At 40.4% G+C, this 14,405-nt stretch overlaps 1 protein-coding gene across 1 annotated transcript in view; it reads right to left on the bottom strand.

Annotated features, from left to right (window-relative positions):
- Positions 1 to 14,162, bottom strand: part of KCNN2 (potassium calcium-activated channel subfamily N member 2) — a 375,548-nt gene extending 361,386 nt beyond the window's left edge. Inside the window, exon 1 of the mRNA XM_033111136.1 lies at positions 13,653 to 14,162. The gene's annotated coding sequence lies outside the window, so the exon portion shown is untranslated. The remainder of the gene's footprint in view (positions 1 to 13,652) is intronic.
- Positions 14,163 to 14,405: the final 243 nt, after the last annotated feature.

The raw sequence follows: 14,405 nt of genomic DNA, 5'->3' as shown, positions 1-14,405 counted from the left end.
AGTTTTGCTCATCAGTTTAAAATTCCTACAGTTTTCCAAGAAAGACATACACATGGCCAATAGGTACTGAAAAGATGTTCAAAATCACTAGTCACCAGGGAAATGCACATCAAAACCACAATGAGATATCACCTATCTCACACCTATTAGAATGGCTATCATCGAAAAGTCAAGAAATAGCAAGTGGTAAGGATGTGGAGAAAAGGGAACCCTTGCACACTGTTGTTGGGAATCGAAGCTGGTACAGCCATCATGGAAAGCAGTATGGAGATTCTTCAAAAAATTAAAAATAGAAGTACCTTATGACCCAACGATTCCATTTCTGGGTATTTACCCAAAGGAAACTAAAACACTCAGTTGAAAAGGTATATACACAGCAGCATGACTGACAATAGCCAAGACACGGAAACAACCTAAGTGTCCTTCAATAGATGAATGAATAAAGAAAATGTGAAATATTATTGGGCCATAAAAAGAAAAAAATCTTGCCATTTGTGACAACATGAATGGACCTTGAGGACATTATGCTAAGTGAAATAATTCAGACAGAGGAAGACAAATATCATATGATCTAAGTTATACACGGAATCTTATAAAGAAAACAAACAAAAAAAACCCAAACTCGACAGATTGGTAGTTGTCAGAAGTGCAGGGTAGGATGTGGGAAAAAATGGGTGAAGAGGGTCAAAAATACAAACTTTCAGTTATAAATAGTCGTGAGATACAATGTACATTGTGATGATTATAGATAATAATACTATACTGCATATTTGAAAGTTGCTAAGAGAAAATCTTAAAAGTTTTCATTAAAAGAAAGAAAGGTGTAACTGTGGACTAACAAATGTTAACTAGACTTATTGTGGTGTTCATTTTGCAATATGTACACAAATATCCAATTATGATATTGTACACCTAAAAGTAATATGTTATGTCAATTATATCTCAATAAAAATTCTTACATCCTCACAGAAAATAAAAATCAATGACAATTTTTTTTTTTAAATGGAAAGATAATTTTTCTTTCCATTTTAAAATAATAAATAGGGGCAGTGGAAAGAACCCTCAATAAATTTCAGGCAAAATTCTGAAAGTTGTAGATATTATCCTTAGTATCCTATCTTGAGGAACTTGAAAAAAAAACAATTCCCATTTACCACCAGAACATATTCCCATGAAACCCCATGTTATAGTGTGCAAAGTGAGGGAACTATATTTTGTCTACTAATTTGAGTGTGTCAGCAGAAATTTACCCACGAAAGAAGATGGAGAATGATTAAAATTGTAAGTGATTTAGAAGCACAGGGTGGACTGATATATATGTGAACTTAGATTTGTAAAGGCTATTAGGTCCTTAGGATATGGAGATATCTCTCTATCTATCTATCTCTCTATCTATATATATGTATGTATCTTAAGTGATTTGAAATCACAAGGTAGATTGTTGTGTACTGAATTGTTATGACTTCGAATCCATGTTTTGAAATCTTGTTTTAAACAAAGTTGTTTGTGCTTTTGAATAACTAATTTTGATGAAGTTGCTTGGAAGTTGGCTATTAAGACTTTCTTATCAAACTCTCACACCTTGAGCGGAGAGGACCATTATGTCGTCGATACCATAGTAACAGCCGTGGTGTCCATCACGTGATGGACTTTTACACTTCAGAAGCCAAGATGTTTGACCAGAAACTTGAGAGTGTTCAGTCTGGACAAAGCTACTCTTTGCTGATTTAAGCAGTTTTCCCAAGATCTTCAGACACTTGTTCCTGATGTGGCCAGGCTACTCTTGGTGGGCAGGGCTATTAAACAGTGCAGCAGTCTCAAGAAGAGAAGGGACATTAGTTCTTGCCTTGATGAGACTACTCCTCATAGACAGTGGCACAAGCTGTAGCCTCTCACCTTGCCTGCCAACACTGGTGCCATCACCCACTAGAAACGCACCCCAGCAGCAAGGGACCTAAGCAGGCAGCTGATAGTTACAAGGGCTGACTCTTGAGAACCAGAACTGGTAGAACTAAACTAAATTTGGACTTTATTTCTTTCATCTCTCGTTTGCCTGGAACCATAGCATAATTAACCTACCAATGGTTTGGAATACATATGCTCTTTCTTTATTGGCTTATTAAGAGATATTATCCTGTATGCTATTGGCTTGTGAAATATTATTATAAATTATAATCACCACAGTGAACCTGTGTTAAATAAATTATTGGCAAATACAGCCTTCGTCCCTGGGCAGAATTTTGCCGTGAACAAAACAGTATGTAACTGAGCTGGTAATAGCTTCCCCACAGGCAAAGCTGTCTGTGCAGTTTCCCAGACCATCTCCAGATAGGCTATATAAACTCCTGTGTCTTGGAATAGCCTGCAGGTAGGAGGAGAAAGGCAAGCAGTTTCTGCATGGGCTCTTCCTCTCCTATCTCTCTTTGGTCCGAGTCCCCACCATTATGCATGAATTCCCCCACACCCTGGATTGTTACGGGGCTCCTCCAGGAGCACAGGGAAAGGCAGAGCCTCTGAACTCTTGTCAGTGGGTGCTGTGTATGGGGACCCTGAAATGTATGCCCGCAGAAGCGACAGCAGCCTGGGCTTTCACCTATGGAAAGGGACACTCAGGCAGCTCTGGCTGGGAATCTGAGACCCACGGTGTAGACCGGGATCAGCTGATCTGGAATAGTGAATCAATCAGGTCTGGTATGACTGCAGACCATATGCCATACGCAGCCATAAAATTTTTATGTGGCCATAAATTTTGTTAATTCATATTTTGTCTATATCTTATAAGCTCAAAGCTGAGTTTCTGCCCAAGACTGTCTGTAAAAAGGGGCAAAATCTTCATGTAATATTCAGAAATTTATTTAATAGTTAACTTCCAAGGATGACTGAACTTCGAGCTAAGTACATTCGTTAGAATAGTTTATGTAAAAATCAGGTGTGTTTCTTTTTTCACTTCGACTTATTAACAACTTCAATAACAGGAGGTTAAATGTACTTACCAATCAGTAACAATTAACCATCAACCATGACTTCTGTGACTTTGTTTAAAAAAGTTCCCTTATGAAGATCCCATCTGAAAAAATCTCCCTTCTGGAAAAAGTTAGTTTGTAACTTTTGTTTGTTAGTTTGTTATTTTTGTAAAATAAATATGTGATTCTATCTGTTTACTTTTAAAGTAAAACACAACATCTCAGTCATCAATAAAAATCACACACACTATATAATATAATTAATGTTCTGTGGGAACAAAATTCTGTAAGTACATGAATGAAAATTTTGAGACTAGCCATTAATATCATAGAAGTGAAAAATAACAATATGAAGAGATGATCTTGAATTAAACAGGAGTAATTAAAGCAGGAATCAAATGCTATATACAATATACCAGACCCCTGTGTGGAAGGAGAGAGGTATGGACCCCCACATACGAAAGAGAAATGATAATAAAATTATAGCTCATTTAACCAAACCCCTTATTGTATATTTCCATTTTTTCCTAACTTGCTACATTACATTCTAATCAGAATTTTATAATTAAAATCAATCTAAAAATACCTTAAATTGAGACCTATGATGGGTAGTCAAAACCAAAATATTTAATAATTTATTAAGCAGAAATTTAATCATTTATGTCCTGTTAGAATAAATCTAATCATTTATATCCTGTGTGAACAGAAGAGTTTATTCAGCTTAGAGGAGGAACTCTCCTACTACTGAGATAGGACCAGGAGAATTTGTTGAAAATATGGATTCATTTAATCAATTCCAATTCAGCACGTCTGGGTAGACCAGAAATCGGCATTTTATCAAGCTTCCTGATGATTTTAATGCAGTTGATTGGGACCACTGTTTGATAAATACTGGCCAAAAGAGAAGTCCAAAGGATCAAAATTTCACAGAGACTCTACAAATACCACCCAAGAACAATGTTGCTCTGTTCCCAGAAATCCCAGACCTCTGGTTCCCAGGGCAGACCCTACAATGAACTATTTCCCTGTCTCCTCTTATTCTGATCCATCCCCATTTAGCAAATTTCTTATGATTGGTTTTCCTTGTGGTTTTCCTAGAGGGAGAAAATGGACAGCTCTGTCAGCATTGGCATTTGAGGTTGTTTGAATGCCCTTCTCATTGTGAACTAATAAATTGGCACTGAGCTTATACGTCAGGCTCTCTGGACTCAGTTTGGAAGTGAATCTACTTCCAAACCTTGAGTCCTTGTTCAGATGACTGACAAAATTAGGCAATTCTCTTAGCTAGGAGGTAGTGAGCCCCTTTCCCACAGTAATGGATATTCGTTATTTTTTCCAGCCTGGCATCTTTTTCCATTTTTGGGGTACAAATTTCCCCTGGGGAATCGCCCCGCTTCTACTTACTCTCAGGTGCCTCCCAAATCTAAACATGCTTGTCCATGTAAACTCAAACTTGGAAGTTTTGTTAAAACTCAGCTTTAGAGGTAAAGCTTCGATCTGTTGGTACACGTCATGGAGCCACAAGAGAAAACTGTGCGTAAGAACAAAGCCATCACGGACAAAAGAACCAAGAGTTACAGACAAAACTACCGAGAGAGAAAGAAAAAGGAAGAGTTCTTTAGATATCATTGCTTGGATCCTGGATACAGATGGTCATACCAGTGGCCTTTGTCTGACATGAGCCAACCAATTCCTTTTTTTATTTGAGTTTAAAGTGGATTTCTTTCATTTAATAAAGAAATTGTATTAAATACACCACCTCTAAATCTCCACAGACAGGGTATATCTTCCATTCAAGAGCAATAATTAGGTCCAAAGATCTACCACACGTTCAGGGGAACATTTGAAAAATTCATCCTCACAGGAAATAAAGACTAGCTGGACTGCCTGCATGCCAAATCTCCTTCATTTAAAAATAAGGTGAACCTAATAATTGTCACTAGAAAACAGTGACACCACAGGCTTAGGACTTTTCTTTTCCAAAGATCATCCCCATGTTGCAACATGAAACAGGAACAAAAGCATGAGATGTCTTACAAACCTATGCCATAAAAGTCTTTCTATACTAACTACTTAGGAATATTTCTATAAAAATAAGAGGAATCACCCCTTCAGTTCCCCAAGTAGAGAAGAAAAATTGACAGCCAGATATCATCACAGTCAAGCAACCACCTCGGTTATGAATATCATCACAGTCAATCAATCACTTCAGTTACGAGAAACAGGGGGGAGGTTACCTGCCACAGGAAAGGCAATGACCAGGATAACTTCCCAGACCTTAATTGCAGACAAAATTCTTTTCGCCTGCCTTTTTAAAGTTAGGCAATCTTTGCTGCTTATATGCATGACATAATAGGAAAACAATCTCATCATCAGATTGCTGAGAAACCAGTGAAAACATTTTTTTTCCCAGAAAGAGTGTGCACTGAACACCTAGCCCTCCAATGTGTTAAAGACTTTTGATGCTTTATATAATGGCTCCTACAGTCAAGGTGGGTCTGAGTCGCAACATATAATGATATCAGTCATATAAAGCATTGACATTTAGGAACCACACAGCCTCATGAAATAATTAAACACGGCATAATATTTATACTCAAAATCTCTTTCCCTGTTGGAAAAACAAGCAAACAAAAAAACAAAAACAAAAAAACAAAAAAAAACCCACAACACTAGGAAAAGAGTTAAAAGCTCATCAAAAAGGATAGATATTCAGAAGCGACAACTCATTGCTGTCCTGCTTTCTCCCTAATGACTGTAAAGCATCCACATTCCATTCTATGGCAGAAAAAACTTGACTCTGGAAAACAGCAAAATAAGAACCAAATCTTTGGAGCCAAAGATGAAAGCAGAGCTGTTGCGACCACTTTCTCAGATGTCCAGGGAGAGTATTGTGTTTGGTGGGACGATTGAAAAGGAAAAGGCCAGTCAAGACTAATACCTATTGCATTTATGTTGGAATTGATACTGAGCATGTGGTTAAAATCAGAAGGCGAATCTATACTAATGGATAAATTCTGCTTCAGAGTGTAGTATGCAAAAGCATTATCAAAGTAAGATACCTCAGAGTGTTTGTTTCTGTAAAACCAATAAACATTCAAACACAAACCACATAATCACATTCTGCACCTTTTCAGATTCCCTCAACCTCTTCTTCCTCTCTGTCTCTCAGTGATCACTGCTTCCATGGGCAGGTGCCCCTCCACTTTTGGCCTTGGTTAAAACAACGTATTGGGTAGCATGGTGCCTGGATTCCCAAGCAGCCACTGAGAAACCAGGAATATGTGGAGTTAGCTTCCCATGGGGTAAAACTTCACCAACAAGAAATACGAGGGAGCTGGGAAGCCAAGCTCCTCTTTCTTTTTCTCTCCCACCAACTACCCTAAAGTGTAGTTCCTCCTTGCTGCACCTTCTGGAAAAGCCCCAAACGCCAAGTGAGCATGCTTGTAACAGTGACACAGTGGATCTCACCCCAACTCCTTGTTAAATAGTAGCGCGTGTGGTAAACGTGGCATTACGCTGCATCACATCACATTTTCTTTTGCCTTGTTCACCCTCACACTCCAGGGTAGCACATCCCAAAAAGTCTGATAGCACTCTAACCATTGTCTTGGGTGCTGCTTTCTAAAGAATGCAAGAGAAGGCATTGTTGAAACCATTTGGTTGACGACAGTGAAATCCTTTTGTTCACTCTCAGTAGTAATTGTCTTAATAAAGTAGTAATTTCCCTGCAAATATTCAGCGATATGGGTTTGATTTTGCTTTGCCCTTTGATCTGGAGATGACAGATAAAGCATTCCTTATTTATACAAGGTCTTTCAAAATGCCCCCTGTCATGCAGGGCGTCCGTCGGGGTCTTATTTCATCATTTTTGGCTTAGTTTTGGTCAATCATTTACTTGAGGAGCTGTATTAAAAAAATTTTACATCCATAGTAAAGGCTGGAGTCTGGAGTGAGGGGGTGTGCTAACATAGCTGTCTGCAGTCGGCATGGCCTGTCTCTTCCAGAACACATCAAAACTATCAGTATAAGTCAGGTGGTAAATTTTTCCCCAACCTAGAAGGAAATAATTCTCTACCTTAGAGTTAAGCAGAAAATCAAGCTATATCTGTGACTGCATGCTTAGCTTTCAAGTTGAATTTATAGTAAAAACCATTTAGGCTTCAGTAATTTAGAAATTATGCTTTGTTGAACTTAACTTGGGCTGAAGTTTACCTACGTAGGTATGACGAAGAGTTCCTCCAAGCAAATTAATACCCTAAAATTTTAACCACCCTAAAAGAGAAACAGATGTTTTTAAGGACTTACCTGTTTATATTCAACTGATGTTAGTAATTACATGTGAGTCTTAGTCATACATGAAAGAAGAGGCTCTAGTGCAAAACACTTTGTTGGTTCTATTACTGCATGAACCGGAAATAAATCGAAGGTATTTCTTAAAACACACCTCCTGAAATTCAGACTTTTTCCAAATCAGACTAGTCTTCCTGCATACAAAACAAAAATTTTAGCAGGATTTCTTTACTAGTAAATAAGATATAACTTGATCCCTAATACACAGAAGCAAATGAAATGTCAAAAGCCCTTTCAAAGCTCACCTGTGATAAATTATGGCTTTCATTTCTCATGCGTTTCACAAACTTCATATTTAAAGTCAAAGAAAATGACCAGTTAACCAAGATTCCCCCTGCATACGATAATATAATCAAAGGTACTCTAGTAAAGGTTGAAGAGCTGTGGAAGGAGGTGGCTCCTTCAGTATTTCTGAGCTCCTAGTCAAAATCCTCCCCCTACAACACTGTAGGTCTGAAAGGAGGTGTTTGAACTGCCCCACCCACACATTTCGCGGGCAGCAAAAATACGTATTTTAATAATATCATCCGCAAACATAAAAAATACAGGAGATTTGAAAAACATATGTTTTCACCAACAAAATCACTTTCCCATGTTATAATTACATGAGAAATAAGTCTGTGAGCTTTACTTTCCCTAGATAAATTTCTAAAAAGAAAAAAAAAACATATTCCTTCTGTACATAACCATAAGCAAATTTTAACCTCTGATGTATTGTGTATCAGAAGACTTCTATTCCATAAATGACCAACTGCTGTTTAAACATCTCTGAGAAAATGTAAATAAGTAAATCCATTTTTAAGGAGGCGAATGTGACTTCTATATTCTTTCCTTATTCAAGAGAAACATCCAGCAATACTACTGACTGAACAAGCATTGTGAAACTGAGGATGAAAATATTCTTCTGCCACTTCCCATCTACACAAGCGAAGTTAATCAACCTAGCTTCTCTTTCTGATCCCTTCTCTCTGGGGAAACTCCCTGAACTTCCCTCGGGCTTTGTCTCATAGCCAGTACCAAGATGGAGTCCTGGAGATCAAAAAACTTACAGAAAGCCACCTGAATGGAATGAACTGTCAGTTTAAGTCGACAGGGAGCAAAGATCCCAATAGGGAAGCGAAACTTGGCAATCAAATCAAAGCAGGTAGACTCAGAATCAAAAATAAACCCCAGCCCCACAAAGGTGGTGAACTTGATTGACCCCTGAATACGAACAATGAAAGGACAGTGGAAGAGGCTGGAAGACAGACCATGGCTGTGTCCTGCAAAGAGAGTTTGCCTTATTTAAAAGCATCTGCTCAATGGAATCTTAGATTTACTTCATAAAATAAGAGTAGTAATCTCTACCTATTTCATAAAGCTGTTATGACAATCACATGAAATAATTCGAAGCGAACACGATCTATACTTCGTGAATATATGTGCAAATACAAGGGACCATCACTACTTCTATGTTCACACCGCTCTTTCCAGCACTGGGTTGAGGGACTGGCTTTGGGGTCAACGGGGCCTGCAGCAGAAGTGAACCCATAAACAGGTATATTGTAATTGTCTATTTATCTGCATCCCTAACTAGACTGTGATTTCCTTGAAAGCAGGGACTGTGTCTTAATCATCACTGCATCTCTACTTACACATAGTAAGACATTCAATCACTGCTTATGGAATGTTGAATGAATAAATTCTGAATCCTCACTGTTATTCAGGCTCCTGGCTGGTCGTGAATTATGTACAGAAATACAACGTGGAGTAATGTGAGAAATGAAACAGCAAATGACCGTGTGCCCAGGAATAGTTTCCCATCTGCCAAAAATGGCCACTACCTTACTGCCAGAGCACTGGTTCCTCAGGATAAGGAGAGGAAATTCTTAGCATTGGAAGCATTCCCTGAAAGGAGGAACTGGCAGTTAAATGCCTTGGAAAATGATAACAGCTAAACTTTACTATGTCCTTATCATATGCCAGGCACTATGCTGAGAAGCTTCATATTATTATCTTATTTAAAACTCACAACAACAAAATAAGGAGGTTTTGTTATTATCCACATTTTACAGATGAAGAAACTGAGTCTCTGAGAGAAGTTAAGTGATTGCACCAAGCTGTATGTGGTAGAGCTAGAATTGAACTCTAGGTCTATTTTATTCCAAAGCCTACATTCTTAAGTAATACTGTACCCGGCTATACAGAAAAGAGAGGTCCTTGTGTGTTTTTCGTTAGTGAGAGAATAGGATGGTCTCATCTTAACACCACGCAAAAATAGGAGAATGCTTCCTCCTCCCTCCCTGTCTCCCTTTCCAAATTCCTGCATACATACCAAAAGCCAGTCACTGTGCTGGAGCTGGAGGTACACCAGTGAATAGAGACAAGGGGTCGCTATTTAAAGAAAGCAGACACACAGGTAAACAGATGTGAACTGCAATGAGAGGGTGGTTGCCGGGGAACTAGATTTCGGCAGGGTGATAATGTGGCGACAAGAAAGAACCTTGTCAGGCTTGGCACCAGGAGGGTGTTGTGAAGACAAGTGCTGCAGAGGAGACCTAGCAGGATGATGGGATGGGATAGCTGGCATGACGGCCTCAGTAACCATTTCCTACGTGAGATGTCACAAAGGACAACACAGCCTGAGGTCCTGTGGAGTTGGATGGTAGGAATGCTGTGGCCAGTCCCAAGCTCGTTACCTGGTGATGATCAGCTCACTGGCTTCAAAGTGAATCTTATGGCTGCATTTATACCAATGCCTCGGATCCTTTCATTCAGCCCCTCAGTCCTGTCTCTTCTTGCTGATTTCTCTCTGTACCAGCACCTACAAGGTCTGCTGCTTTCGTGGATGACTTCCTGATTTAGCTCAGGGCTTCCTTATGTTCCTTTTCTGACCCTCGGGGCTCTCCTGGCCACTCTGTGTCTTCATAGAGTGTCACGTGTGGGTACCCAGAGTTACTCAGAAAAGCCAGAAATGGCAAGGACATTCTGAGTCTTCTTTGTCATTTCTGGCTTCTCTGAATAGCTCTTGGTACCTACATGTGACTGTGGTCCTAAAATCCCTGCTCACATCCTCCTAAGGGACAGGGACAAACATCAGACTTGCTTCAGCCTCAGGACAGATTGAAAACTACAAAGCTTCAACCTTTAGATAATGGCAGGGTCCAGATACTGAGGATATTTCCACAGTTTCCTCTCTAGCTCTTCACATCTGCATTGTTTATGTATTCTTCTGTCATGTAATCAACCAATATTTATTGATAACCTATTCTACTTTACACTCTGCTGGAAATAAAAAAGACAAGTAAAATTTATCTATTTCAAAGGAATTCACAGTCTGACACTGACAACTGAGCAGCGGAATTTGAATTATATCATCTACAGGCTCAGAGTTCTACAGTTACGCGTCTTGTCCCAAATTCTCCCTCAAGTTTCAGACTTATGCTCAGTTCCCTACCTGACATTTTTATGTGGCTGCTTAATATCATTTCAAAATTAATGTATCTAAAATATGATTGTCTTCTCTTCCCATTCTTCTTCTTCTCTGTAACAGCATCAATATTCTCATAGTCAAAAAAAAAAAAAAAAATCCAGGAGCCACATTCGATTCCTCTCTTTCTCTATGAATAATCCCTCAATGAGTCCTGTCCATTCTACCTCCAAAAATCTGTCCTAAATCCATCCATTTCTCTTCAAGTCCATTGTCACCACTCTGATGCACAAAGGGCTATTACTTGGGCATATGGGAAAAAAGGCGCCCTTCCTCCAGGCCTTCACAGCCCAGCAGCAGGATGCAAGGAGAGCATGGGCTGGATTTCAGCCTCCACTTGACCTCCAAGCTGGTGCTCTGTGCAGTAAATAACCTACAGAAGCACAGCCATGTTCCTGCCATCATTTTCTCTCTACTACTGCAGTGGCCTCCTAGGCGCCCCTCCAATAGTCCATTTTTCACATAGCATCCAGAGTGGCCTCTTAAGATCTTAAATCCAACCACTTCACTTCCCTGCTTAAAACTCTTCCTTCTTTACCTTGACCTACAGTGCCCTGCATGATCTGGTCTCAGTCTACCTCTCTGACCTGCTGGCTCGCCTTTACTCTGACCACCTTTCTCTTCCTTAAAAACATAAAACATCAAGCTCCCTTCCCTCTGACTGAGGTGTCTTCTTTCCTACATTCCACTTTGGACCATAGCAGATAGAACGGGATTAGTCTTAATATTTGATTCATCATATACTCTCATCATTAGTCCATGCAGGCCCTGCCTTATTTCATTATTTACTAGTTATTTTTAATAATATAATAAGAAAACCTGGCCCTACCAGCCACCACACAGCTGGGACTTTTCCAGTGACGTGCCTCTAACTATGTGGTCCCCCTGCTTCTCCCCACCTAAGGTAACCGTAAGTACAAATCTCAAATTCTCATGCTCTTGCTTTTCTATTTAACTAATGTTATTGTATCTACATGTATTCCTACATAGTTGGGTTTTTTATTTTAGTTGTGTTTAGTATTATAAAAATTATCATGCTATATGTAATCTTTTAGAAAAATCTCACTTAGTATTATATTGTTAAAATCCAATTAAATTGTTGTGTCCCCTATTCATTTTTGACTACTATATAATATTCCTCTGTGTGCCAATTTTGCACTACTCATCTACTCACCAGTGAAGGGCATTGGGATGTTTTCCAGGTTTTCATTACTGGGAACCAGACTATTATTAGTATTCATGTACATGTCTTCTGTTGAACACGTGTAAGAGTTACTAATAAGTATAAATCTAAGAGAGTTGAACTATTAGCTCACAGGTATACAAATGTTTGAATTAGGATATAATGCCCAACTATTTTCCGAAGTCATTATACCAGTTCATATTCCCACCAACAATGTTAGAAGGTACTATGAATCCAAAGCTTCTTCAACCACTTGATATTGTCAAACTTTTAAATTTGGGGCTAAGCAAATGGGGGTAAAAGGATATTTCCATGTCTCCTTGACTTGCATTTCCATAATTACTAAAGATAGCAACTATCACTTCAGATGTTCACTGGCTATTTCTATTTCCTCTCCTCAATGCTTCAGTGTCTCAGCCTGAATGTTCCCACCACAACGAGAATGTTCCTGACCACTCACCATGTGAAGGTTGCCAATCTCTAGTATATTACTCTGTTCTCTCCTCTTTGGTGCATCTACTATTACCTGAAATTACCTAGTTTATTTGTTGATATATTGTCTATGTCCCTCAACTAAAGTGCAAGAGCCAAGGGCTTTGGTTGCCTTGTTCACTCCTCCGTCTCCAGTGCCTAGAACAGTGCCAAACTCAGAGCAGATGGATGAATATGTGATGACAGAGATATATAATGGATTAAGAGTTGTATGCTAAAGTCAGAAGCTCTGAATTTCAATATCAGCTCCTCCACTTACTAGCTGTGTAATCATGAACAAATTACTTAGAAAATATGTTCCTGAGTTGCACCACATGTAAAAAAGAGATAATAGCACTCCTTATTTCATGGGATTGCTATGAGGTTTAGAGTTAATACTAGTATGTTCTTAGAACACCATCAAAAATATAGCAAGTGCCTGATAAATGTCAAGTATTATTATTAATGTGTGATTTTTTTATTTCTACTCCCTGGTTTGCAAGCACAAAGCACCAAACTAGCCTGGACCCAATGAGCTTGCTCCTCTCCCACACACTCTATACCACCCTCCTCTCGTTCCCACAGCCTCGAGGAAAGTAGAGGGGCGTTTGATTTTCCAGAGAATGGTCTGATCATCCTACACAAGAAGTTAAACACAGCACAGAATAGGTGCTCCCAATGCTTGACGAATAAATGATTCATAAACCATCAATGCATACACCCTACAATGCTAGCATTACATTATCCATGTAGTCAGGACAGTCTCTCCTCTCCCTTTATTCTGGTTCATATTTTCAAAGAGGGGAAAGGGAAATTAGAAAAGGGGATGGCAAAGAAATATAAGTAGACTAGATAAGGAAAGAGGGGAGCAGAGAACTGAGGCAAGAGAGCAAGGATGGAAGGGGAAGGAGTTGTGGGGGGAGGGGAAATTTCAGATCGTACTGTGGCACGGGCCTCTAGTGTAGAACATTAAAATGCTGAAGAAAATAAGGGAGTCCCTCCCCCAATGACTCACCCGGGGTAATTTCTCTTTCTAAGGTATAAATAGGCGCAGGGAAAAGGTAGACCAGAAAAACAGGTGGAGAAGGGATCAGAGACCCAGGTTGGGGGAGGGGAGAAAGGGAAGCCCAAGGCAAACTTCACCATCTTGCCCGAGGACGGTCCCCGTTAAATCTGTGGCCCCCAGTCAATGTCACCTTAGCTGCGAGCTTACCTTGTTCTGCAACCAGGAGCCCCACTCCATTTGGAGCTTTCCGTGCCCCAACGTGGGAAACGCGGCCTTGGTTAAATGCGCCAAGAGGCGAAGCCGAAGTGAGATTCCACTGAGAATTCCGGCAGGTTCGCTGGGAGAAACTGTTTCCATTTGAGAAGGATCAGGAGTCCTGGCCAGGGACCAGCTGCCTCTCCGGGTGTCAAATTCCGTGACAGCTCACCGCCCAGGAGAGTGCCGTCCCTCCCATGCCCACCCCCAACTCTGGCGCTCCAAGCACCCGCTGGGGAGTCGAGGCGCGCGGTGGGGGGTGGGAGGGGGGCCTGGCCAGGGCGCCTCGCAAGGCGAGCCTGGTCCCCCCTGCCCACTGGCGGCTGGTAGGGCTCACCTTGGGAGAACCCAGCTCCTACTTGCGGGTTCTTGCTTCAGCACCAATCGTGCTCAATACTGGTGACAGGATGCCCTGCCTGAACTGGGGACTCCCTCCTTCAACAGTCCTTGGCGGGCAGGGACCAGCCGGGTCCGCCGGGGCTCACAATGCTCAGGGTATTGCAGACCTTGAAGCTACTGAGGGGTATGCAGCCGCCAAAAATAACCACACACACACACACACACACACACACACACACACACACACAAACGCTGTTTCCCCTTGATCGTCCCTCCCTAGGAAAGTAACTGTCCTTAAGCAGCATAACGCAGCATGGGGGAGGGAACCCTGCGCTGAAATATGAAAGCCAACATTATTTCCAAGAC

Source organism: Rhinolophus ferrumequinum, chromosome 7 (genome assembly GCF_004115265.2).
Source record: "Rhinolophus ferrumequinum isolate MPI-CBG mRhiFer1 chromosome 7, mRhiFer1_v1.p, whole genome shotgun sequence".
NCBI classification, from domain to species: Eukaryota; Metazoa; Chordata; class Mammalia; order Chiroptera; family Rhinolophidae; genus Rhinolophus; species Rhinolophus ferrumequinum.
Note: the sequence above shows the minus strand (reverse complement) of the source record. Positions and strands in the feature narration are given on the sequence as shown.